The sequence below is a fragment of the Rhinopithecus bieti genome, unplaced genomic scaffold (genome assembly GCF_001698545.2).
Source record: "Rhinopithecus bieti isolate Rb0 unplaced genomic scaffold, ASM169854v2 scaffold_38123, whole genome shotgun sequence".
NCBI lineage: Eukaryota > Metazoa > Chordata > Mammalia > Primates > Cercopithecidae > Rhinopithecus > Rhinopithecus bieti.
Window position 1 is genome coordinate 693,982 of NW_016816276.1, and position 11,085 is coordinate 705,066.

The 11,085-nt window shown below is 41.2% G+C and overlaps 1 protein-coding gene across 2 annotated transcripts in view; it reads left to right on the forward strand.

Moving 5' to 3' along the window:
• TMEM150C (transmembrane protein 150C) overlaps positions 1-11,085 on the forward strand; it is a 90,364-nt gene that overhangs the window by 57,982 nt on the left and 21,297 nt on the right. The window lies entirely within an intron of this gene.

Consider the following 11,085-nt stretch of genomic DNA (forward strand, 5'->3'; position numbering starts at 1 on the left):
ATTTTTTGTATTTTTAGTAAAGACGGGGTTTTCCCATCTTAGCCAGCATGGTCTCGATGTTCTGACCCCGTGATCCGCCCATCTTGGTTTCCCAAAGTGCTGGGATTACAGGCTTGAGCCACCGCGCCCGGCCTCTTTTTTATTGTTTTTGAGATGGAGTCTCGCTCTGTGTCGCCCGGGCTGGAGTGCAGTGGCCAGATCTCAGCTCACTGCAAGCTCCACCTCCCAGGTTCATGCCATTCTCCTGCCTTAGCCTCCTGAGCAGCTGGGACCACAGGTGCACACCACCACACCTGGCTAATTTTTTGTATTTTTAGGAGAGATGGGGTTTCACGTGTCAGCCAGGATGGTCTCGATCTCCTGACCTCGTGATCTGCCCACCTTGACCTCCCAAAGTGCTGGGATTACAGACATGAACCACCACGCCCAGCCTTTAGTGAGTTTCTTAATCCTGAATTCTAATGTGATTGCATTGTGGTCTGAGAGACTGTTTGTTATGATTTCTGTTCTTTACATTTGCTGAGGAGTGTTTTTTATGTGGTCAATTTTAGAATAAATGTGATGTGGTGCTGAGAAGAATGTATATTCTGTTGATTTGGGATGGTGAGTTCTGTAGATGTCTATTAGGTCTGCTTGGTCCAGAGCTGAGTTCGAGTCCTGAATATCCTTGTTAATTTTCTGTCTTGTTGATCTGTCTAATATTGACAGGGGGGTGTTAAAGTCTCCCACTGTTATTGTGTGGGAGTCTCTCTTTGTAGGTCTCTAAGAACTTGCTTTATGAATCTGGGTGCTCCTGTATTGGGTGCATATATATTTAGGATAGTTAGTTCTTCTTGTTGAATTGATCCCTTTACCATTATGTAATGCCCTTCTTTGTCTTTTTTGATCTTTGTAGGTTTAAAGTCTGTTTATCTGAGACTAGGATTGCAACCCCTGCTTTTTTTTTTGCTTTCTATTTGCTTGGTAGATCTTCGTCCATCCCTTTGTTTTGAGCCTCTATGTGTCTTTGCATGTGAGCTCAGTCGCCTGAATACAGCACACTGATGGGTCTTGGCTCTTTATCCAGTTTGCCAGTCTGTGTCTTTTAATTGGGGCATTTAGACCATTTACACTTACGGTTAATATTGCTATGTGTGAATTTGATACTGTCATGATGCTAGCTGGTTATTTTGACCATTAGTTGATGCAGTTTCTTCATAGTGTTGATGGTGTTTACAATTTGATATGTTTTTGCAGTGGCTGGTACTGGTTGTTCCTTCCCGTGTTTAGTGCTTCCTTCAGGAGCACTTGTAAGGCAGGCCTGGTGGTGACAAAATCTCTCAGCATTTGCTTGTCTGTAAAGGATTTTATTTCTACTTCACTTATGAAGCTTAGTTTGGCTGGATATGAAATTTTGGGTTGTAAATTCTTTTCTTTAAGGATGTTGAATGTTGGCCCCCACTCTCTTCTGGCTTGTAGGGTTTCTGCAGAGAGATCCACTGTTAGTCAGATGGGCTTCCCTTTGTGGATAACCCAACCTTTCTCTCTGGCGGCCCTTAACGTTTTTTCCTTCATGTCAACCTTGGTAAATCTGACAATTATGTGTCTTGGGGTTGCTCCTTTTGAGGAGTATCTTTGTGGTGTTCTCTGTATTTCCTGAGTTTGAATGTTGGCCTGTCTTGCTAGGTTGGGGAAGTTCTCCTGGATAATATCCTGAAGAGTGTTTTCCAACTTGGTTCTGTTCTCCCTGTCACTTTCAGTTACACCAATCAAGGTTTGATCTTTTCACATAGTCCCATATTTCTTGGAGGCTTTGTTTGTTCTTTTTCATTCTTTTTTTCTCTAATCTTGTCTTCATGCTTTATTTCATTAAGTTGATCTTCAGTCTCTGATATCCTTTCTTCCACATGATTGATTCAGCTATTGATACTTGTGTATGCTTCATGAAGTTCTCGTGCTGTGTTTTTCAGCTCCATCAGGTCATTTATGTTCTTCTCTAAACTGGTTATTCTAGTTAGCAGTTCCTCCAACCATTTTTCAAGGTCCTTAGCTTCCTTGTGCTGGGTTAGAACGTGCTCCTTTAGCTCAGAGGAGTTTATTTTTACTCACCTTCTGAAGCCTACTTATGTCAATTCATCAAACTTATTCTCCATCCAGTTTTGTTCCCTTGCTGGTGAGGAGTTGTGATCCCTTGGAGGAAAAGAGGCATTCTGATTTTTGGAATTTTCAGCCTTTTTTGCGCTGGTTTCTCCTCATCTTTGTGGATATATCTACCTTTGGCCTTTGATGTTGGTGACCTTCAGATAGGGTTTTTGTGTGGACGTCCTTTTTGTTGATGTTGTTGCTATTCCTTTTTGTTTGTTAGTTTTCCTTCTAACAATCAGGCTCTTCTGCTGTAGGTCTGTTGGAGTTTGCTGGAGGTTCACTCCAGACCCTGTTTGCCTGGGTATTACCAGTGGAGGCTGCAGAATAGCAAAGATTGCTGCCTGTTCCTTCCTCTGGAAGCTTTCTCCCAGAGGGGCACCCATCAGATGCCAGCCAGAGCTCTCCTGTATGAGGTGTCTGTCGACCCCTGCTGGGAAGTGTCTCCCCATCAGGAGGCACGGGGGTCAAGGACCCACTTAAGAGGGCAGTCTGTCCCTTAGCAGACCTTGAGCACTGTGCCGGGAGATCTGCTTCTCTCTTCAGAGCCGGCAGGCAGGAACATTTAAGTCTGCTGAAGCTGCACCCACAGCTGCCCCTTCCTCAAGGTGCCCTTCCGAGGGAGATGGGAGTTTTATGCATAAGCCCCTGACTGGGGCTGCTGCCTTTCTTTCAGAGATGCCCTGCCCAGAGAGCACTTTTTGTTTTTTGATAATAGCTATCCTACTGGGTGAGGTGGTACTTCATCTTTTTTGAAGTGGCTTTTAAACTTCTAAAATTTTGGTGAAATATATATAACAAAAACTGCCATTGTGACCATTGCTAAGTGTATAATTCAGTGGCATTAATTATATTCACAGTGTTGTACAACCATCACCACTGTGTCTCTAAAACTTTTTAATTACCCCATTGATGAAAATATTAAGTGAATTTTAGACATTATGACAATTGGCTGCTAAATACTTCAGTATACTCCTCTAGAAAATGGACATTTTCCTGTACAATACAATCCTGTTATCATATGAGCCTTCACTCATTTTCCATTGGAGAGAACTTACAGGGCCACACTTGTTGCAAAGGAGGCTGTGAAGTATAACGTAGGTGAGCAGCTGCTTACCAAATTATAATGGAAGGAGAGAGAGTGGATTTTGATGCTCTACCACCCTAAAGTAATAAAGCAATAATGACTTTTTTTTACTAGTTTGGAGGTAGGTGATATTGAGCATTTGGTAGTGTCTTAATGATGTTATCAAGGACTCAGTTCTTCCCACCGTCTAATCTGCCATTCTCCATATGTTGACTTTGGGTCTTCATGTTTTTTTGTCTCGTGGTTTCATTATGGCTGCCATAGCACTAGGTGCCATGTTTTCACTATAGCATCCCAAGTTGGAGAGAAGTAGGGTGGGCAGAAAAGAAACAATCCACTATCACGGATGCAAACCCTTCCCATTTGCTACTCAGTAGACTTCCTCTTGCATCTCATGGGCCAGGTTAAAAGGAGTCTGGAAAGGTACTTGTTAAAGGAAAATGAGATCATTATGATTGGCTTAACAACTCATGACCTATAGCCTTGGGCTGAGCACATTGCTGTCCCTAATAAAATTAGACTTCTATTAGCTAAGAAAAAGAGGAGAAATGACTGTTGGGTTGGCAGTTACATCTGCCACATGTGGGCAATATTTTTATTATTATTAAAGATATAAACGGACTCTGAAGAGGATCTTGGCATAGAAACTCTAAGACAGTATTATTGAATTAAAGTGCTGGTAGAAGGGAATTCCTTCTGGGATTATTCTGTCAATAGTGTAGGGACAGGCCAGGTTCAGTGGCTCACGCCTGTAATCCTAACACTTTGGGAGTCCGAGGCAGTTGGATTGCTTGAGCCCAGAAATTCAAGACCAGCCTGGCCAATATGATGAGACCCTGTCTCTACAAAAATTAACTGGGCCTGGTGGCACATGCCTGTAGTCCCAGCTACTCAGGAAGCTGAAGTGGGAGGATCACCTGAGCCTGGGGAGATTGAGACTGCAGTGAGCCATGATCATGCCACTGCACTCCAGCCTGAGTAACAGAGTGAGACGCTATCTCAAAAAAAAAAAAAAAAAAAAAAAAAAAAAAAAATAGTGTTGGGACAATGTGCTCCGTTGATTTCTGAGAAAAAGAATCCTTAGGTCACTGGCATGAAAGGATCCCTATAGTCATCTGTCAGTTGAATGAAGGTGATTGCTTTTAGAAATCAAGACAGCATTGGAGAAAAACTAGTTGCCATTGGTTCTACTTAGGAATCATCATATTCTTTTGGGAATGGTAATGTTTAACAGAAATCCTTTACTACATGTTGTTTCTTGCCAGCACTTATGAAAAATGTTGTGGGAACAGGGGGATTGACCTCATTAATTGAATAATATTGTTTGTATCTGTGGATGGAGGGAAGTCATATACTCTTAAGGTGACACCAGGTCACCTGACTATTATGCCTTCCCAAACTTAGGATTCAGTGAAAACAAAATTTTAATTTTACCAGAACAAGTGTGACATTTGTTGGTTGTGTTGCATATCTCCCCAGGCTGATTTATATCCGAGAGCCTGCAAACATTTTAGGGGAAAAACAAAAGAAACAGTCCTCATCATTACCCCTTATAATTACAAATGAATGATAAGATAATACAAGCCCTTCACATTTGCCCATGACACAAAAGAAAAATAAGATTTACAGGTGGTTAAAAAACAAACCAAGGATGCTCTTGGTTCATGGACACTGTGACAGTCGTGGTCATGATGGGTGACTCGTTCATCATTTCTGCTTCATTCCAGTTGGCCCTGAGAGCAGAATGAAAAATTACTGTAGCAGGGAACTCATTTCCTGATAAATTACAAGACAAAAAAAGAGAACCAAAGACCCCCAACAGCACTTTCAGCGTAATACAGTTAACATTTATTGAAATGCTGGCTAACATTTGTTGTATGCCAGCCACAGTTCTGAGTGCTTTAAACATATTTTCAATCCTCATAAAAACCCTATAAGGTAGATACCATTATTATTTCCACTTTGCTGATGAAGAAACTGAGGCACAGAGAAGACTTAACCAAGGACACAAAACTAGTAAGAGGCAGAGCTGGATTCCAAGCCCTGGTGGCCTGGTTCCAGAGTCTGTGAACTATAGCTGCCTCTCTCCATTGCCCCAGGCAGGACAAAGTCCTTCTGTTTATAATAAGCAAGTCCTTTCCAGCTCTTGGAAATATAAACTACAATGACACTTCACAGTCATTGTTGTAACTGGTTCTCACGAATCAAGTTGTTTTTTTGGTTTTTGTTTTTTGTTGTCGAGATGGAGTCTTGCTTTGTCCCCCAGACTGGAGTGCAGTGGTGCGATCTCGGCTCACTGCAACCTCCGCCTCCCGGGTTTAAGCGATTTTTCTGCCTCAGCCTCCCAAGTAGCTGGGACTACAGGTGCGTGCCACCACGCCCAGCTAATTTTTTTGTATTGTTAGTAGAGATGGGTTTCACCATGTTAGCCAGGATGGTCTCGATCTCCTGACCCCATGATCCGCCAGCCTTGGTCTCCCAAAGTGTTGGGTTTACAAGCATGAGCCACCGCACCCAGCCCTAATAAAACTTTTAAAGCTGTAAATGAAGATTGGGCTTTACTTTTCCATTTGTAGCTTCCATTTCCATTTGCAGCTTGAAAAAATAGAAAGTTTGTCTTCAAGGATTAGCATGGGTAACAGTATGCTATGTTCTTTCACTCCGTAGCTTCAGTAGCTAATAATGTACAAACTGTTTTGAATTTGATGATAAAAGTATGAATAATCATGTGACTTTGACTTTTTATTTATATATTTGTTTATTTTTTGAGAAAGAGTCTCATTCTGTCACCCAGGCTGGAGTGCAGTAGAGCAATCTCAGCTCACTGCAACCTCTGCCTCCTGGGCTCAAACGATTCTTTTGCCTTAGCCTCCCGCATAGTTGGGACTACAGGTATGTGCCACCACACCCCGCTAATTTTTGTGTTTTTACTAGAGATGGGTTTCACCATGTTGGCCAGGTTGGTCTCGAATTCCTGACCTCAGATGATTCGCCCACCTCAGCCTCCCAAAGCGCTGGGATTTCAGGCATGAGCCACCCCACCTGGCCATGACTTTGACTTTATAAACACCCCCTTTTCAAACCAACGAAAGGAGTTAGAGTCTTAAATAATAAATTAATATGGGCTTATAGTAACACTCTGTTCAATTCCACAAAATTGTACATTTTCAAGTCGCCAGGTGTTCTCTTGGATATTTGCAGCTTGAAGACTTCCAGAGCAACAAAAATGTCAACAGTGGGAGCCTCTGAAGACCTCATGCTACAGGTCATTTTCTCTCAGAGGAACAAAGAGAACTGCAGGGATGTCAGGTCACAAAGCGAGCATAGAAGGTGGGGATTTTCATCATCTGACTCATAGTGTTCAAGAGACCCACTGTGCAGTCTCACTCACACCACAGACTGAGTAAAAGAGAGTGAAGATAACTCAGACTTAGGGAATGACATTTATTGGAAGAAAAGAACATGCGACAGAAATATACAGAGAGTTTGCAGTATTGGCTCTCTAGGAAGATTTGGCCATCTGGATGACAGCTTTGCAAATCATTTGGATAAATGATACCATTCGGAGGAGAGTCTTCCAAAGCAAATCTAAATGCCAGAACCCTTTCAAGAAAGTTTATGCAATTCTGGCTTTTTTCTTCCACTTTTTAGAAGCTCATGAGGTGACGTTATCCTAGATATAATTAACCATTTAGGACATAGGAAGAATTATCTTTAATTTTTTTACTGTGAAGTATTATTGAAAGATTAATATAAATAGAGTAAATATTATGTAGAATATAAAAGAAGTATGGGCCAGGCGCATTGGCTTACGCCTGTAATCCCAACACTTTGGGAGGCCAAGGAGGGCTGATCACCTGAAGTCAGGAGTTCGAGACCAGCCTGGCCAACGTGGTGAAACCCCCTCTCTACTAAAAATACAAAAATTAGCCGAGTGTGGTGGTGGGTGCCTGTAATCCCAGCTACTCAGGGGGCTGAGGTGGGAGAACCACTTGAACCCAGGAGACGGAGGTTGCAGTGAGCCAAGATTGAACCCCTGCATTCCAGCCTGGGCAACAGAGTGAGATCCCATCTCAAAAAAAAATATATATATATATAATTCAGAATGTAAAGATACAACAAACCAGGTGTGGTGGTGCATGCCTGTAGTCCCAGCTACGAGGGAGGCTGAAGTGGGAGGATCTCTTGAGCCCAAGAGTTTGAGTTCAGCCTGGACAACATAGTGAGATGCCATCTCTTTAAAAAAAAAAAAAAATGCTGGCCAGGTGCGGTGGCTCACGCCTGTAATCCCAGCACTTTGGGAGGCCGAGGTGGGCGGATCACGAGGTCAGGAGTTCGAGACCAGCTTGATCAATATGGTGAAGCCTTGTCTCTACTAAAAATACAAAAATTAGCGGGGCGTGGTGACGGGGTGCCTGTGGTCCCAGCTACTCAGGAGGCTGAAGCAGGAGAAACGCTTGAACCTGGGAGGTGGAGGTTGCAGTGAGCCAAGATTGTGCCACCATGCTCCAGCTTAGGCAACAGAGTGAGACTCCTTCTCAAAAAAATAAAATAAAATGAAGAAAATTTTAAAAAATAAAATAAAATGAATGCAAAGATAAAACTATTTTAGGAGTATGGAATATTCCATTCTTCTCCCCCTCTTTCCTTTAAGAGGCGAGGGGAAAATTTACTCTTCTAGCTGGGAGGAAACTGGTTGATTTAGCTCAGGGAAAGAGTGGAACTTATTCTTGCTAGGAAATATAAGTAAAGTTTGGGTGACACTTTCTAATGTGACTAGAAGCAATGGACCAGTTTATTTTCATGGTGTCTGGAAGGATGCAAGAAAGAGATCCATCTCCTACTTTTAACTTTAATTCTCAGGCAGCAGTAAGGCAAAGTTAACAGAGTTAATTTGGTCATGGGCAGTGGCTCACGTGGGTGGATCACTTGAGCTCAGGAGTTCCAGACTAGCTTGGGCAACATAGTGAAACCTTGTCTCTACAAAAAATACAAAAAATTAGCCAGGTGTGGTGGCTTGCAGCTGTAGTCCCAGCTACTTGGGGGCTGACGTGGGAGGATCACTTGAGCCCAGGAGGTTGAGGCAGCAGTGAGCTGTGATCGCGTCACTGCACCCCATCCAACCTGGGTGACAAAGCGAGATCGTGTCTCAAAAAAAATAAAAAGATAAAGAGAGTTAATTTAATAGATTGTTTATCCTTTGCAAAAATGTACTTTCAGTCAAGTATCTGAACTTGTCAAGCCAAGGCAGCTCAGAGAGCTGTGAAATTAAACCAAATTAAACATTCATCTCCAGGAACCTCCTGGAATCCTTCCCCAGTACCTGGAGCAGAGAGCACATCAGAGTCATTTCTCTATTGCAAATTCTTTAGTCAAAATATAAGCTGACAAGTGCAGGTAAGTGAGAATCAGTGGCTAAATGGGACATCCCAGTACCTCGGGCCAGGAAATTAGTATTAAAGCTATTGTAGCTTGACGCCATGGTCTTAGAATTATCTTGTTAACCCTCTTCACTCTACCTCCCTGCTTGAAAATTTCAATTTCCCACACAGACATTCCTAAAAGGGGAGCCAGCATGAGTATTTGTCCATTTGACAGTTGTGCCTCTCATTGTACATTAATAAGTTGTCATTCTGATTTATTCAGCAATCTGTTGTAACGATAGTTAACATTTTCTCTGGGGCTGATAATTTTGAGTACATTGGATCATTCTGTTTTTGCAAAGGTATAAAATACCAGACTTGGCTTAACCTCCAAGGTACTGCCACTCTGTCCTTGATGTCCTTCTCCCTCTCTTTGCATTCAGTAGTGTTCATTTAGTTGAATCTCACAATCTAGGAGTTGAAAGACATTTCAGCTCCTAGATTCTGTAAAACCATAAGAAAATGGTGTTACAGATTCAAGTAACGACCCAGACCCGATTAGTCAGTTATTGGGAAAGCCGAGGTTGGGAACCAGATCTCCTAAGCATCTCGGCTGTACTCATCCTATTAGAGGGCCCTATTTCAGTGACAGACCTAGAATAATTGGTTTACATACTCAACCATCACTCCTATTTTCTGTGCTCCCTCTACATTTGACTACTTACGGAATTATTTTTGTTAGCATAATGGAAAGTTTATTATGAGCCCACAACTTTTTGGACATAAATAAATGAATAGAGACTGACTAGCAATGTTGTGTACGCTTAAAATGTTCACTCTTCTTCCATATTATATAAACTAGAAAGCCATGGACCACTAATTCATACAATAGTTTTTATATATTGCATAGAATGTTACGTATAAATAGTCGTATTCATTAGACCTTGCCTCAGTATTTCCACCACCTGGTATAGTACCTGGCACAGGTAGGGTGTCTATAATTTTGAGTTGGATTGTATTGGATTAGATTCATTGCAAATTAAATTATTGAAAGTGGCTCTAATGTCTTTCAACTCCTAGATTCTGTAATTTATTTAACACCACTGCCCAGATATGTGTTTAGACTAAGGCACACTGTTGAAAGACACTTTATTAGGCCCAGTGTCTATCTCCTAGTCCGAAAGATCTACGTAATCAGGTAGACCCATTTAGGGAACTGAGACCTCCTGAGATGTTGCAGAAGGGATTGTTTTGCCATCCTGAAGTGACCATCATGTTCCCTGTCTTGTCTCAACACTTGGAGGGTCCAGAGAGTCCCAGCATGTGAAAGCAGTTGTCTTGGAGGTATTCACAAATCGGGCAGTGCTGGTTCAAACCCAGTAAACAAACTTGCTTTAACTGCAAAAACTTGTAAAAAATTGTAAAAACTTGTAAAAAATTGTAAAACACTTGTTTTAATTGTAAAACTCAAAATAAAGAGCATTGATATCTCCCTAGAGGTGCCATTTAATCACATTATTCTTCTGATTGTCAGGTCCCCAGTGTTGGTTACTAGGGCACTTAATTTTCTTAGAACAGGTGTTTTTGCCACAAGGATTATGTTGGCATCCAGTGTCTCAGATAGATTTTGTCTGGCAGGTAAGACATAAAGTGATAGTTATTTCTTTATGTTTAATACTGATAATTTTTCATAGACACTTCTGGAGCTTCTAGTTTTCACTTCATTTGTGTGGGGGGGATTTTTTATTTATATATTTTTGTAACATCCCAAACGCCAGACATATGTATTTTTTCATTGTGTTTATTAGCACTAATTTAAAGTTATACACAATGCATTGTTTTATAGAGCATTCATCTTTAGTCTCCTGAGATTGCTGCTCAATAACATGTCATGAGAAAAGTTCAGATTTGCAAAGCATTTGTCATTTCCTCCTGATAAGTGCTAATTTATTTAGTAATCGTTTGTTTTTAACACCTTCGTCTGCCAGCCTATAGATTTATGTACATGTCAGATCCATAAATACATAAATGTTAATATTAGCACTAAAAGTAGGTTGAAGTATACCTTTGGTACTTAGCTCTTCTAGTGAAAGTCCTAACCTAACCCAAACTCTTTTGTCTTTTCTTAAATGTATCAATACTTATACAAGGATAAATGTTTTTATGAAAAATTTTCTGGCCAGGCACTGAGGCTCATGCCTGTGAGGCTTTGGAAGGCCAAGGTAGGAGGATCACTTGGGGCCAGGAGTTCAAGACCAGCTTGGGCAACATGGCAACCTCATCTATACAAAACATATAGACCCCATCTATACAAAAAAAAAATTAATTAATTAAAAATAAGTCTTCTATTAGTTCTCAACTAAAACTCTGGAATATTTAAGCTAGATAACAATCATCCATGTTAACTGTTTCAGGGATTTCCCACATGAGTAGGTGGGAATGATGATACCAATTTGAATCATGGTTTCATAAAATACACTTTTTTTTTTCAGTTAGACTAAACTTTCTATCTTG